Genomic DNA, 14,244 nt, shown 5'->3' with positions numbered 1-14,244 from the left:
TGGACTACTGACATTCGTTAACATCTACATATACATCTAAATCCCACTGTACCAGTTATTAGGGTTTCTTCCTGTGTCATTCAAGTATGGTGTGTGGGAAGAATGATTGTCTGAATGCTTCTGTGTGTGCGGCAATTATTCTAATCTTATCCACACGATCCCTATTGACCGATACACAGGGCGTTGCAGTATATCCCTAGAGTAATCATTTAAAGATGGTTCTTGAAACTTTGTTAACAGACTTTCTTGGGACAGTTTACATCTGTCTTCAAAAACCTGCCAGTTCAGTTCCTTCAGTATCTCTGTGACACTCGCCTATGGCTCAAACAAACCTGTTACCATTTGTGCTGCCCTTCTCTGTATACTTTCAATATCCCCTGTTAGTCCTACTTGGTACAGGTCCCACATACTTGAGCAATATTCTAGAACTGGTCACAGGGGTGATTTGTAAACGATCTTCTTTGCAAACTGATTGGTATTCCCAGTGTTCTACCAATAAACTGAAGTCTACCATCTGCTTTACCTATAACTGAACCTATCTGATCATTACATTTCATATCCCTACAAAGTGTTACACTGAGGTATTTGTCAGTTGGCCGATTCCAACAGTGACTTACCGTTATTATAGTCAAATTGTGGGGGGCACATCCGAAGTTACTTCTACATCTGATGATGACTATCCATCCAGCTGCAATTAAGACCTCCTTTACCCCATACAGACACATACTCTGATTCATTTATTTTGCAATGACTCCTTGTCCCAAGACGCAAAGGCATTGTGGACATATAATAAGGTGTGCTCCTATCTCTGTTGTTCACCTCACAAATTTGAAATGTCAGATAAGCAATAATTTCTCGACTGTTAAAAGCCTCCAGGCCTGCTACAGTCTCTACTTTACCATCAAGCTGTGTCCTCCTTACCAAAAAGTCCCCAATCCAGTCACAAACTTTACTTGAGACCCCATATTAGTGTACACTGTGTGATCAACAGTATGCGGACACCTGACTGAAAATGACTTACAAGTTTGTGGCGCCCTCCATCGGTAATGCTGGAATTCAATATGGTGTTGGTCCACCCCTATCCTTGAGGACAGCTTCCACTCTCGCAGGCATATGTTCAATCATGCTGGAAGGTTTCTTGGGGAATGTCAGCCCATTCTTCACGGAGTGCTGCACTGAGGAGAGGTATCGATGTCAGTAAGTGAGGCCTGGCACGAAGTCGGCGTTCCAAAACATCCCAAATGTGTTCTATAGGATTCAGGTCAGGACTCTGTGCAGGCCAGTCCATTACAGGCATGTTATTGTCGTGTAAGTCTGCCACCACAGGCCGTGCATTATGAACAGGTGCTCGATTGTGTTGAAAGACGCAATAGAGTGTACACGTTGACAAGGAAAAAAAATTTCCAGGATTATTCCCGGATATCCCGTTTAAAAAATATACTTTTTCCTGGGTGAAAATACACTTTTTCCATGCTAAGCGATAGTAGGTTTTCCATAGATTTTTCCTTTGGAATTGCAACACTTATCACTCCTTTGAATGGTTAATGTTTTATCCTTTAATGTGCAGCAACATGTATGCCGCATATTTTTGTATTATGAAAGTATAAATTCGAACTGCACCAAACACAGCATGTTAGTTTCCAGGGCGTTGAAATCGAGATTGTGATGTCCTTTTGTAAGCCAGTCATATCTCATGCCACGTGTTCTTGCCAGCCGATGACAGCACATATTCAGAGCACAGGACACATGTTATAGTCAGCCAATAGCACCATCACTGTTATGTAGCGCAAACACACAAACAAGAAAAGTTAACGGTTTACATTAACATACATAGTATAGCTACAGGAAAAGCTAAGCTTTCACATATAATATTGGTCTCAAAGATTATTAAGCTACAAGAGAAGCTGAGCTTTCAAATGTAATACTGATCTATTTTGCGTGTGTTATACTTTAAGAAACATCACACAAATGTGCCAGTAAATTTAAAATGAAGACATATATGTCTGGTCTTTTGGGAAATTCTTGTAAGTGGCTGGTCCTCAAAGTGTTCAGTTTTAAATGCTCTGTGATTCAACAAATTCATCACACTTTCTCACACGTAACATAATTCATTTTGCGTAAAAAGAAATTTAATCTGAAAGTAACGCTTTTGGAACCACTGTTCACAATACTATCCTGAGACTGTTAGAAATAGATTCAATTTAGCAATTCGCAGAGAGCGGCAGAAAACAGGCATTATTGCGCGGGGGCAACTGCAGTGGTGTAGGAAGCCCGCATCTTAGTATTTATAAAGCACTAAGAGAGGTTACTTTACTCCATAAAAGAAACAGGATATTAGAGGATATTCCAAAAGCATCGGAATTTCGTAAACCATACTAAAATGCATACTTTGGCTTGAAGTGCACGTTGGTTTTTTCCAGATTCACAATGAAGTAGGTCCCATCTGATATTAAGCTTTTCTGGGAGTACCAGTACTGTACTATCTCATATTTGGTTCTTTATTACGGCATAATGCCATACATGGCAGAAGATGAAAATGTGGTGCACTTGAAATTCTGCGAACAGTTGGAACTAGCCAATACTGTGGAATGAAACACTTCATTTCAAATAAATTGATTGCCTCGGAGGAAAAATTAATAAAGCCAAATTTCTTTAGCAAATTGACAAAAATAACTTCATTGTTCTGCTAGGCAATTAATGCTTGACTACTAATAATTTGTAAATAAAATAAAATCAGAAAACTGAAACTAATAATATATTTCTGCCCTCCATAATTACGTGAATGTATTTTAATTCACTTGATAGCTCCCGGCCGCAGAAATCTGTTTTGATTTCATTTGATGTGGGAGCCGTAAACAAAGAGGAAATAGTGAAATCACTTAACTTGCGTACGGGTCACGTGGAGACTAACCCCCTCCCCACTACACCTCAGACAAATCTGTGCATGCGCGAATCTGGCAGCTAGGGAGTGCGAGAAAAAATTTTCTCATTCCCATCTAGCTGCTTGCTGCTGATACAACTAACAGCCACACATCAAGTAGCGGGAAGTGGGAGACGGTACTGCTCAGATGCGAGTCAACTGCACATGCGCATGAGCCCGCTGGCAACTGGCAACTGGTAAAATGAACCTGATGTAAACAGTTGTGCTGTCACGCTCATAGAAAACAGTTTATTGCTACTAAGTATTACATAGTCTTCGCCCTAAGGCCTTTGACATATTCTTGCTATTTGCAGACGCTTGTGCGTGCACGGTGTTTTGTTGCTGTAAATGGCACATTTCCTTTGCCACTAAAGTTTTATTTTTTTTCTCGTTTATATTTTATTGTTGCAGTATCATTCTCCAGTAGCAGGATACAGTAACATTCTTTGCCAGAGAATCAATTCTTACCAGTCAAAATTACAAAAATAAAACTGAAAGCTAAAACAATGAAAAATTCCCAGGTTTTTCCTGGTTTTCTCCCGGATGAAAAGATTCCCAGGTTTTTCCTGGATTTCCCGGTTGTCCCGGGTCATATACACCATGTGCAATCGCCATCCCCGAATTTCTCTTCAACAGTGGGAAGCAAGAAGGTGCTTAAAACATCAATGTAGGCCTGTGCTGTGATAACGCCATGCAAAACAATGGGTGCAAACCCCCTCCATGAAAAACACGACCACAGCACATCAATCCACCCTATCCACATTCCTCCAGAACTCCTCCTCTCCCTTTCGCTCCACCTGGTCCTACTCAACCCGACAAGCCACCTTCCTAGGTATTGACCTCCACCTCATTAATGGCTACAGCAGTACCTCCATCCATATAAAACCTACTAACCAGTAGCAATACCTCCACTTGTCAGCTGCCACCCTTTCCATAATACCAAGAAGTCCCTTCGATACAGCTTAGCCACCCGTGGCCGTCACATCTGTAGTGACGAGCGGCCCCTCACGAAATATTCTGAGAAACTCACTGAGGCCTTTACAGATCGTAATTATCCTCCCAACCTTGTACAAAAACAAATCTCCCCTGCCTTATCTTTCCAGTGCCAAAGTCTCACTGTCTAGCCACAGAGGAGCATTCTCCTCGTATCTTAGTAGCATCCAAGACCGGAGCAACTGAATTACATTCTCCACCAGGGTTTCGACTACCTCTCATCATGCCCTGAAATGAGAAATGTCCTGCCCACTATACTTCTCACCCCTTCCACAGTGGTATTTCACCGTCACTGAACGTACACAATATACTCGTCCATCCCTGCACAACCCCTGCTCCCAACCTCTTACCTCCTGACTCATACCCCTGTAACAGGGCGTATACATGGACAAGGAAAAAAAATTCCCAGATTTTTCCCGGATTTTGCAGTTCAAAGTACACTTTCTCCCAGGTGAAAATACACTTTTTCCATGTTAAGTGACAGTACACTCTTATTTGGCACTGTAAAACTCATCAATCCTTTGAATGTTTATGGTTTTATATACCAGAGTAGAATTTCCCAGTACTTTAGAAAACGTAACTCAGGGGGAAAAAACACGTTTTGGAAGACCTTCGATGTGCAGCAACATGTACGCTGCATATTTTCGTATTACGAAGGTATAAATTCGAATTCCACCAAACATTGCATGTCACTTTCCGAAGCATTGAAATCGAGATTGCGATGCGCTTTTGTAAGCCAGTCATAGCTCATGTCACGTGATCTCGCCAGCTGATGACAGCATTGGACACGTGATGTAGTCAGCCAATAGCAACATCACTCTTAAGTTGTGCAAACACACAAATAAGAAAAGTTAATGGTTTAAATTAATATATATATCATTCATCTATAATATTGGTCTTGAAGATTAATAAGCTGGAAGAGAAGCTTGTTACACTTTAAGATACATCACACAAATGTGGCAGTAAAATTTTTAATAATGACGTAAATGTCTGATCTTATGGGCCCGAAATTATTCTAAATGGTCATCCTCAAAAAGTTGATTTTTAAGTGGGAGTCAAACGCTTTGTGATTTAAGAAATTCATCGTACATTCTCGCACATAGCTCATCTTATGTAACAGGAAATCTCCTTTGAATGTAACACTTTTCAAACCACCATTCATAATATTTTCCTGCGACCTGTTAGAAATAGGTTCATTTCCGCAGTTGCCAGAGAGCGCCAGATAATAGGCATCACTGCGCTTGTGCAGCTACGATGGTGCAGGAAGACCATATGTTCGTACGTGTAAAACATTAAAAGATCTTACATTATGTCCTAAAAGAAACAAGACATCAGAGGATACTTCAAGAGCGTTGGGATTCGTGAACCATACTAAAACGCATAATTCAGCTTAAAATGCACATTCATATGCAAATTTTCTTGGAATACCAGTACTGTATTATCTCATGTTTGGTTCTTTATTATGGCATAATGCCATACGTGCACTTGAAATGCAGCGAACAGTTGAAACTAGCCAATAGTGTGAAATTAAACACTTCGTTTCAAATAAATTGACTGCCTCAACAGAAAAGATCAATAAAAGCCAAATCTCTTTAGCAAACCGGCCAAAATAACTTCATTGTTCTGTAAGGTGATTAATGTTTGACAGTCAGAAAGGTGGAAATAAAATCTAAAACTAATAACATATTTTAGCCTTCCGTAATTACGCGAACGTATTTTAATTCATTTGATAGCTCCCGGCCACAAAAATCCATTTTCTTATCATTTAAAGTGAAAGCAATAAACGAAGAGGAAACAACAAAATCACTAAACGTAAACACAGGTCACTTGGTGACGACCCACCTCCCCACCACAACTCAGACTGCTCTGTGCATCAGTCCCAGATTTACTAATTTCCAAACTGGGGCAATATTAAGTAGTGGCGCCCAGCCACACTTCTGTAACCAGAAGCAGGAGAAGGTACTACTCGTACGCGACTCAACTGCGCATGCGCAAGAGTCTGCCCGCAACTGCTCAAATGAATCTAATTTCAACAGTTGTCACGCCATGCTCATCAGAAGCAATCCGTTGTTACAAAGCATTGCATAGTCTTCCTAGCCTTTGACACACTTTGATGTTGGCAGACACTAGTATGAGCACTGTTTTGTTGTTGTATACGGCGCATTTCCTTTGCAACTTCAGTTTTATTTTCTTTCTTTTTTTTCTCCTGTTCATGTTTTGTTGCTGCAGTATTATTCTGCAGTAGCAGGATACAGTAATATCTTTTGTTAGAGTATTGGTTCTTACCAGTCAAAATCACAAAAATTTAACTCAAAACTAAATCAATGAAAAATTCCCGTAATTCTAAACAATTCCTGGTTTTTTCCCGGTTTTCTCCCAGATGAAAAAATTCCCGGGATTTTCCCGCATCTCCCGGTTGTCCCGGGTCGTATACACCCTGTGTAATACACGTAGATACAAGACCTGTCCCATACACCCTCCCACCACCACCTAGTCCAGTATGGTCACAAGCATCACCTGTCCCATCAAAGGCAGGGCTACCTGTGAAACCTGTCATGTGATCTACAAGCTAAGTTACAACCACTGTGCTGCATTCTACGTGGGCTTGACAACCGACAACTGTCTGTCCACTTGAATGGGCACTAATATACTGGTAGAGTGACAAAATTGTTCATATGTATATGGAATATACCGGGTGATCAAAAAGTTAGTATAAATTTGAAAACTTAATAAACCATGGAATAATGTAGATAGAGAGGTAAAAATTGACACACATGCTTGGAGTGACATGGGGTTTTATTAGAACAAAAAAAAAAAAAAAAAATATTGCTAGACGCGTGAGAGATCTCTTGTGCACGTCATTTGGTGACGATCGTGTGCTCAGCTGCCACTTTCGTCACGCTTGGCCTCCCAGGTCCCCAGACCTCAGTCCGTGCGATTATTGACTTTGGGGTTACCTGAAGTCGCAAGTGTATCGTGATCGACCGACATCTCTAGGGATGCTGAAAGACAACATCCGACGCCAATGCCTCACCATAACTCCGTACATTCTTTACAGTGCTGTTCACAACATTATTCCTCAACTACAGCTATTGTTGAGGAATGATGGTGGACATATTGAGCATTTCCTGTAAAGATCATCATCTTTGCTTTGTCTTACTATGTTATGCTAATTATTGCTATTCTGATCAGATGAAGCGCCATCTGTCGGACATTTTTTGAATGTTTGTATTTTTTTGGTTCTAATAAAACCCTATGTCATTCCAAACACGTGTGTCAATTTGTACCTCTCTATCTACATTATTCCGTGATTTATTCTGTTTTCAAATTTACACTGACTTTTTGATCAGCCGGTACTTCATATCATGGTGAGAGAAACACCACGAGTGAGAGAGAAAGATGGGTTTCCAGGGAAATAAATTTGATTAGTGATTTAATTAATCGTGATGATGGTTTCAACCCCGTCAATATGTTGAATCCGGCAAAGGCAATAATTAGCACTGACAGACAACTATATTACCTCACTATTGTCAAGAATTTGTAACATAACATCCTCCGCGGAGTATGTCACAGTAGTACATATCTCTGCTGTGTGGTACTTTTTTCACTACAATTTACCGTGTATAGAAGCACATCTGGCTTGCCCTAATGGCCCCCAAGGTAGACAGAAGCACTTTGCCACAAGTCTTTACAGCCAGCTCCCAAGATAGTGGAAAAGTTTGCAGCAGAAATATTAGCAGAAGTCGAAGTTTGGTTACAGCTCGTAATGAGACAACGTGCCATCTAGTGAATGCCAGGCATAGTCAAGGCGCAACGGTAGAGAAAGTGGACACTTATCCCATCTGTGGGCCAGAATCGAAGGGAAAGCACAAGTACTTCCACCTGGTGGCAGCTAAATTAAAGAATGCTATGTGGTTGGCTTGTGCTGCACTCTGACAGCGAAATAACAAAAGAATTAAACTAAATAATATTGTTACGTGTAGTAAGAATATAAATGTAATATTACTTTAATATATGAAAATGACTGTAATTGAATATGGACCTTGCCGTTGGTGGGGAGGCTTGCGTGCCTCAGTGATACAGATAGCTGTACCGTAGGTACAACCACAACGGAGGGGTATCTGTTGAGAGGCCAGACAAACATGTGGTTCCTGAAGAGGGGCAGCAGCCTTTTCAGTAGTTGCAGGGGCAACAGTCTGGATGATTGACTGATCTGGTCTTGCAACATTAACCAAAACTGCCTTGCTGTGCTGGTACTGCGAACAGCTGAAAGCAAGGGGAAACTACAGCCGTAATTTTTCCCGAGGGCATGCAGCTTTACTGTATGGTTAATGATGATGGCGTCCTCTTGGGTAAAATATTCTGGAGGTAAAATAGTCCCCCATTCGGATCTCCGGGCGGGGACTACTCAGGAGGACATCGTTATCAGGAAAAAGATAACTGGCGTTCTACGAATCGGAGCGTGGAATGTCAGATCCCTTAATCGGGCAGGTAGGTTAGAAAATTTAAAAAGGGAAATGGATAGGTTAAAGTTAGATATAGTGGGAATTAGTGATGTTCGGTGGCAGGAGGAACAAGACTTTTGGTCAGGCGAATACAGGGTTATAAATACAAAGTCAAATAGAGGTCATGCAGGAGTACGCTTAATAATGAATAAAAAAATAGGAATGCTGGTAAGCTACTACAAACAGCATAGTGAACGCATTATTGTGGTCAAGATAGACACGAAGCCAACGCCTACTACAGTAGTACAAGTTTGTATGCCAACTAGCTCTGCAGATGATGAAGAAATTGAAGAAATGTATGATGAAATAAAAGCAATTATTCAGATAGTGAAGGGAGACGAAAATTTAATAGTCATGGGTGACTGGAATTCGGTAGTAGGAAAAGGGAGAGAAGGAAACGTAGTAGGTGAATATGGATTGGGGGTAAGAAATGAAAGAGGAAGCCGCCTGGTAGAATTTTGTGCAGAGCATAACTTAATCATAGCTAACACTTGGTTCAAGAATCATGAAAGAAGGTTGTATACATGGAAGAACCCTGGAGATACTAAAAGGTATCAGATTATATAATGGTAAGACAGAGATTTAGGAACCAGGTTTTAAATTGTAAGACATTTCCAGGGGCAGATGTGGACTCTGACCACAATCTATTGGTTATGAACTGTAGATTAAAACTGAAGAAACTGCAAAAAGGTGGGAATTTAAGGAGATGGGACCTGGATAAACTGAAAGAACCAGAGGTTGTACAGAGTTTCAGGGAGAGTGCAAGGGAACAATTGACAGGAATGGGGGAAAGAAATACAGTAGAAGAAGAATGGGTAGCTCTGATGGATGAAGTAGTGAAGGCAGCAGAGAATCAAGTAGGTAAAAAGACAAGGGCTAATAGAAATCCTTGGGTAACAGAAGAAATATTGAATTTAATTGATGAAACGAGAAAATATAAAAATGCAGTAAATGAAGCAGGCAAAAAGGAATACAAACGTCTCAAAAATGAGATCGACAGGAAGTGCAAAATGGCTAAGCAGGGATGGCTAGAGGACAAATGTAAGGATGTAGAGGCTTGCCTCACTAGGGGTAAGATAGATACTGCCTACAGGAAAATTAAAGAGACCTTTGGAGAGAAGATAACCACTTTTACGAATATCAAGAGCTCAGATGGCAACCCAGTTCTAAGGAAAGAAGGGAAGGCAGAAAGGTGGAAGGAGTATATAGAGGGTTTATACAAGGGCGATGTACTTGAGGACAATATTATGGAAATGGAAGAGGATGTAGATGAAGATGAAATGGGAGATAAGATACTGCGTGAAGAGTTTGACAGAGCACTGAAAGACCTGAGTCGAAACAAGGCCCCGGGAGTAGACAACATTCCATTAGAACTACTGATGGCCTTGGGAGAGCCAGTCATGACAAAACTCTACCATCTTGTGAGCAAGATGTATGAGACAGGCGAAATACCCACAGACTTCAAGAAGAATATAATAATCCCAATACCAAAGAAAGCAGGTGTTGACAGATGTGAAAATTACCGAACTATCAGTTTAATAAGTCACAGATGCAAAATACTAACGCGAATTCTTTACAGACGAATGGAAAAATTAGTAGAAGCTGACCTTGGGGAAGATCAGTTTGGATTCCGTAGAAATATTGGAACACGTGAGGCAATACTGACCCTACAGCTTATCTTAGAAGCTAGATTAAGGAAAGGCAAACCTACGTTTCTAGCATTTGTAGACTTAGAGAAAGCTTTTGACAATGTTCACTGGAATACTCTCTTTCAAATTCTGAAGGTGGCAGGGGTAAAATATAGGGAGCGAAAGGCTATTTACAATTTGTATAGAAACCAAATGGCAGCTATAAGAGTCGAGGGGCATGAAAGGGAAGCAGTGGTTGGGAAGGGAGTGAGGCAGGGTTGTAGCCTCTCCCCGATGTTATTCAATCTGTATATTGAGCAAGCAGTGAAGGAAACAAAAGAAACATTCGGAGTAGGTATTAAAATCCATGGAGAAGAAATAAAAACTTTGAGGTTCGCCGATGACATTGTAATTGTGTCAGAGACAGCAACGGACCTGCAAGACCAGTTGAACAGAATGGACAGTGTCTTGAAAGGGGGATATAAGATGAACATCAACAAAAGGAAAACGAGGATAATGGAATGTAGTCGAATTAAGTCGGGTGATGCTGAGGGAATTAGATTAGGAAATGAGACACTTAAAGTAGTAAAGGAGTTTTGCTATTTGGGGAGCAAAATAACTGATGATGGTCGAAGTAGAGAGGATATAAAATGTAGACTGGCAATGGGGAGGAAAGCGTTTCTGAAGAAGAGAAATTTGTTAACATCAAGTATTGATTTATGTGTTAGGAAGTCGTTTCTGAAAGTATTTGTATGGAGTGTAGCCATGTATGGAAGTGAAACGTGGACGATAAACAGTTTAGACAGGAAGAGAATAGAAGCTTTCGAAATGTGGTGCTACAGAAGAATGCTGAAGATCAGATGGGTAGATCACATAACTAATGAGGAAGTGTTGAATAGGATTGGGGAGAAGAGAAGTTTGTGGCACAACTTGACTAGAAGAAGGGGTTGGTTGGTAGTACATGTTCTGAGGCATCAAGGGATCACCAATTTAGTATTGGAGGGCAGCGTGGAGGGTAGAAATCGTAGAGGGAGACCAAGAGATGAATACACCAAGCAGATTCTGAAAGATGTAGGTTGCAGTTGGTACTGGGAGATGAAGAAGCTTGCACAGGATAGAGTAGCATGGAGAGCTGCATCAAACCAGTCTCAGGACTGAAGACCACAACAACAACAAATGCTGTGGTATGTTTAATTGTAAATAGAGAACTTGGTGTAATGTAAAATAATGTTTAGGTGTGGGGGGAAGCCGCGAGAATGAGAACAGTGTACAGTTTGGCGCGTAATATTGCCAGTAGAAGTAAGTTGGTGTAGCTCTGAGGCAGAACAAGTGTTAAGTGGCGTAAAAGTGACTGCCGGTGTGTGCTACGGTAACGTCGCTAACAGACCATTTAGAAGTGAGCTGAAAACAGATATGGACTTCGTTTATCGTATGGCTACAAGCTAAATGGGCACTAAGACTTGTAAGACGCGGTATTTCGACAGAGATGGGCTGTGAGCAGCAAAATAGTACGGTTTCCCGCTCTGAGGTACTTGGCACTGCATGGTGCAATGCTGTGTTAATTGTGACGAGTTGCTCGTGCCAACGGCGAGGTGTGAAGGGACCAGTAGCTGCATCCAATGGCGTATTGTGATCTCAATAATTGACGAGGTCCATTGGTGAGCTCACTTTGGTAGCAATGAACTACAAGTTATCTTACAAGAGTATTATTATGAATAGTGGTTTTGTAAATCAGTTTGTGTAATAGTCAAACCAAGTTCTCTACAGTGTGTAAAGTTTGGGGGCAATAATAATTTTGTTGTTTAAATTGCATTCCCTGAGTGTAATCAATTATTTACAGGAAATAGCTCATTATTACCCCATATCCAGTGATTTCTACATACTGCCACATCAGTGAAAAGTTAAGGTGCGTGAGTATTGGCGTAGCTATATTGCAAGAGAAAATAGTCAGAATTAACGCCGAAATTGCCAGCAGACACCGCTTCATGCAACGGATGGAAGATGCCAGGTACTGTGCCACCTTAATTACTATCCAGCTCAATGTGGTGGCTTTTCAGTACATTGCCATAGTCAAAAATTATTCAGTTCCGTCCGAGCAATGTGATTCTCAATTAGTGTTTTCAGTAACTATATTGAGAAGCAGATCTATATTGTGCTTTAATTAAGCATTCAAGGAAATTGCTGCCACCACGGTACACATTGTGCCTTCAGCAATGCAAGCTGAATATTAAATTCGGTAATTACACTTCGTGTAGTTTACATTAACGTAAAACAAGTTCAAGTGGTTATCATGTGTGTTTATGTATTGTGAAACGATTTCAGGCTGTAGTACTGTTTTAAATGAATAATGTTCTCCAGCTAGGCAATATCAAACATACAGAATTAAGTGCTCCCTGTTCAGTCACTTCAAAGAGATTGTCAATGCTACTGATAATCAAATATAGACGTAAAAATAAGTTTGTTACATGCCATTATCATTATTTATTCCAAAAATTCCGTGTAGTAGTTGGATCACTATAAGGTGTCTATTCAAACCTATAACATGCGAGAGCCGCTTTCCGGAAGTCCGATGCCACACGGTCTAATAATAATACACTAAATTCGGGTAGTGGCATTGCAAGCTGAATCCTTACAATTTAATGGACCACGTAGTGCACTGTGAGAACATACAGGGTGTTTCAAAAATGACCGGTATATTTGAAACGGTAATAAAAACTAAACGAGCAGCGATAGAAATACACCGTTTGTTGCAATATGCTTGGGACAACAGTACATTTTCAGGCAGACAAACTTTCGAAATTACAGTAGTTACAATTGTCAACAACAGATGGCGCTGCGGTCTGGGAAACTCTATAGTACGATATTTTCCACATATCCACCATGCGTAGCAATAATATGGCGTAGTCTCTGAATGAAATTACCCGAAACCTTTGACAACGTGTCTGGCGGAATGGCTTCACATGCAGATGAGATGTACTGCTTCAGCTGTTCAATTGTTTCTGGATTCTGGTGGTACTCCTGGTCTTTCAAGTGTCCCCACAGAAAGAAGTCACAGGGGTTCATGTCTGGCGAATAGGGAGGCCAATCCACGCCGCCTCCTGTATGTTTCGGATAGCCCAAAGCAATCACACGATCATCGAAATATTCATTCAGGAAATTAAAGACGTCGGCCCGTGCGATGTGGCCGGGCACCATCTTGCATAAACCACGAGGTGTTCGCAGTGTCGTCTAAGGCAGTTTGTACCGCCACAAATTCACGAAGAATGTCCAGATAGTGTGATGCAGTAATCGTTTCGGATCTGAAAAATGGGCCAATAATTCCTTTGGAAGAAATGGCGGCCCAGACCAGTACTTTTTGAGGATGCAGGGACGATGGGACTGCAACATGAGGCTTTTCGGTTCCCCATATGCGCCAGTTCTGTTTATTGACGAAGCCGTCCAGGTAAAAATAAGCTTCGTCAGTAAACCAAATGCTGCCCACATGCATATCGCCGTCATCAATCCTGTGCACTATATCGTTAGCGAATGTCTCTCGTGCAGCAATGGTAGCGGCGCTGAGGGGTTGCGGCGTTTGAATTTTGTATGGATAGAGGTGTAAACTCTGGCGCATGAGACGATACGTGGACGTTGGCGTCATTTGGACCGCAGCTGCAACACGGCGAACGGAAACCCGAGGCCGCTGTCGGATCACCTGCTGCACTAGCTGCGCGTTGCCCTCTGTGGTTGCCGTACGCGGTCGCCCTACTTTTCCAGCACGTTCATCCGTCACGTTCCCAGTCCGTTGAAATTTTTCAAACAGATCCTTTATTGTATCGCTTTTCGGTCCTTTGGTTACATTAAACCTCCGTTGAAAACTTCGTCTTGTTGCAACAACACTGTGTTCTAGGCGGTGGAATTCCAACACCAGAAAAATCCTCTGTTCTAAGGAATAAACCATGTTGTCCACAGCACACTTGCACGTTGTGAACAGCACATGCTTACAGCAGAAAGACGACGTACAGAATGGCGCACCCACAGACTGCGTTGTCTTCTATATCTTTCACATCACTTGCAGGGCCATCTGTTGTTGAAAATTGTAACTACTGTAATTTCGAAAGTTTGTCCGCCTGAAAATGTACTGTTGTCCCAAGCATATTGCAACAAACGGTGTATTTCTATCGCTGCTTGTTTAGTTTTTATTGCCGTTTCAAATATACCG

The 14,244-nt window shown here is 41.3% G+C and overlaps 1 protein-coding gene across 1 annotated transcript in view; it reads right to left on the bottom strand.

Annotated features, from left to right (window-relative positions):
* The window catches only part of LOC126212714 (beta-1,3-galactosyltransferase 6-like), a gene marked incomplete at its 5' end in the record, with an annotated part of 78,839 nt that overhangs the window by 53,528 nt on the left and 11,067 nt on the right, over positions 1-14,244 (bottom strand). The gene's annotated exons all lie outside the window — the stretch shown is intronic.

The sequence above is a fragment of the Schistocerca nitens genome, chromosome 11, assembly GCF_023898315.1.
Source record: "Schistocerca nitens isolate TAMUIC-IGC-003100 chromosome 11, iqSchNite1.1, whole genome shotgun sequence".
NCBI classification, from domain to species: Eukaryota; Metazoa; Arthropoda; class Insecta; order Orthoptera; family Acrididae; genus Schistocerca; species Schistocerca nitens.
Note: the sequence above shows the minus strand (reverse complement) of the source record. Positions and strands in the feature narration are given on the sequence as shown.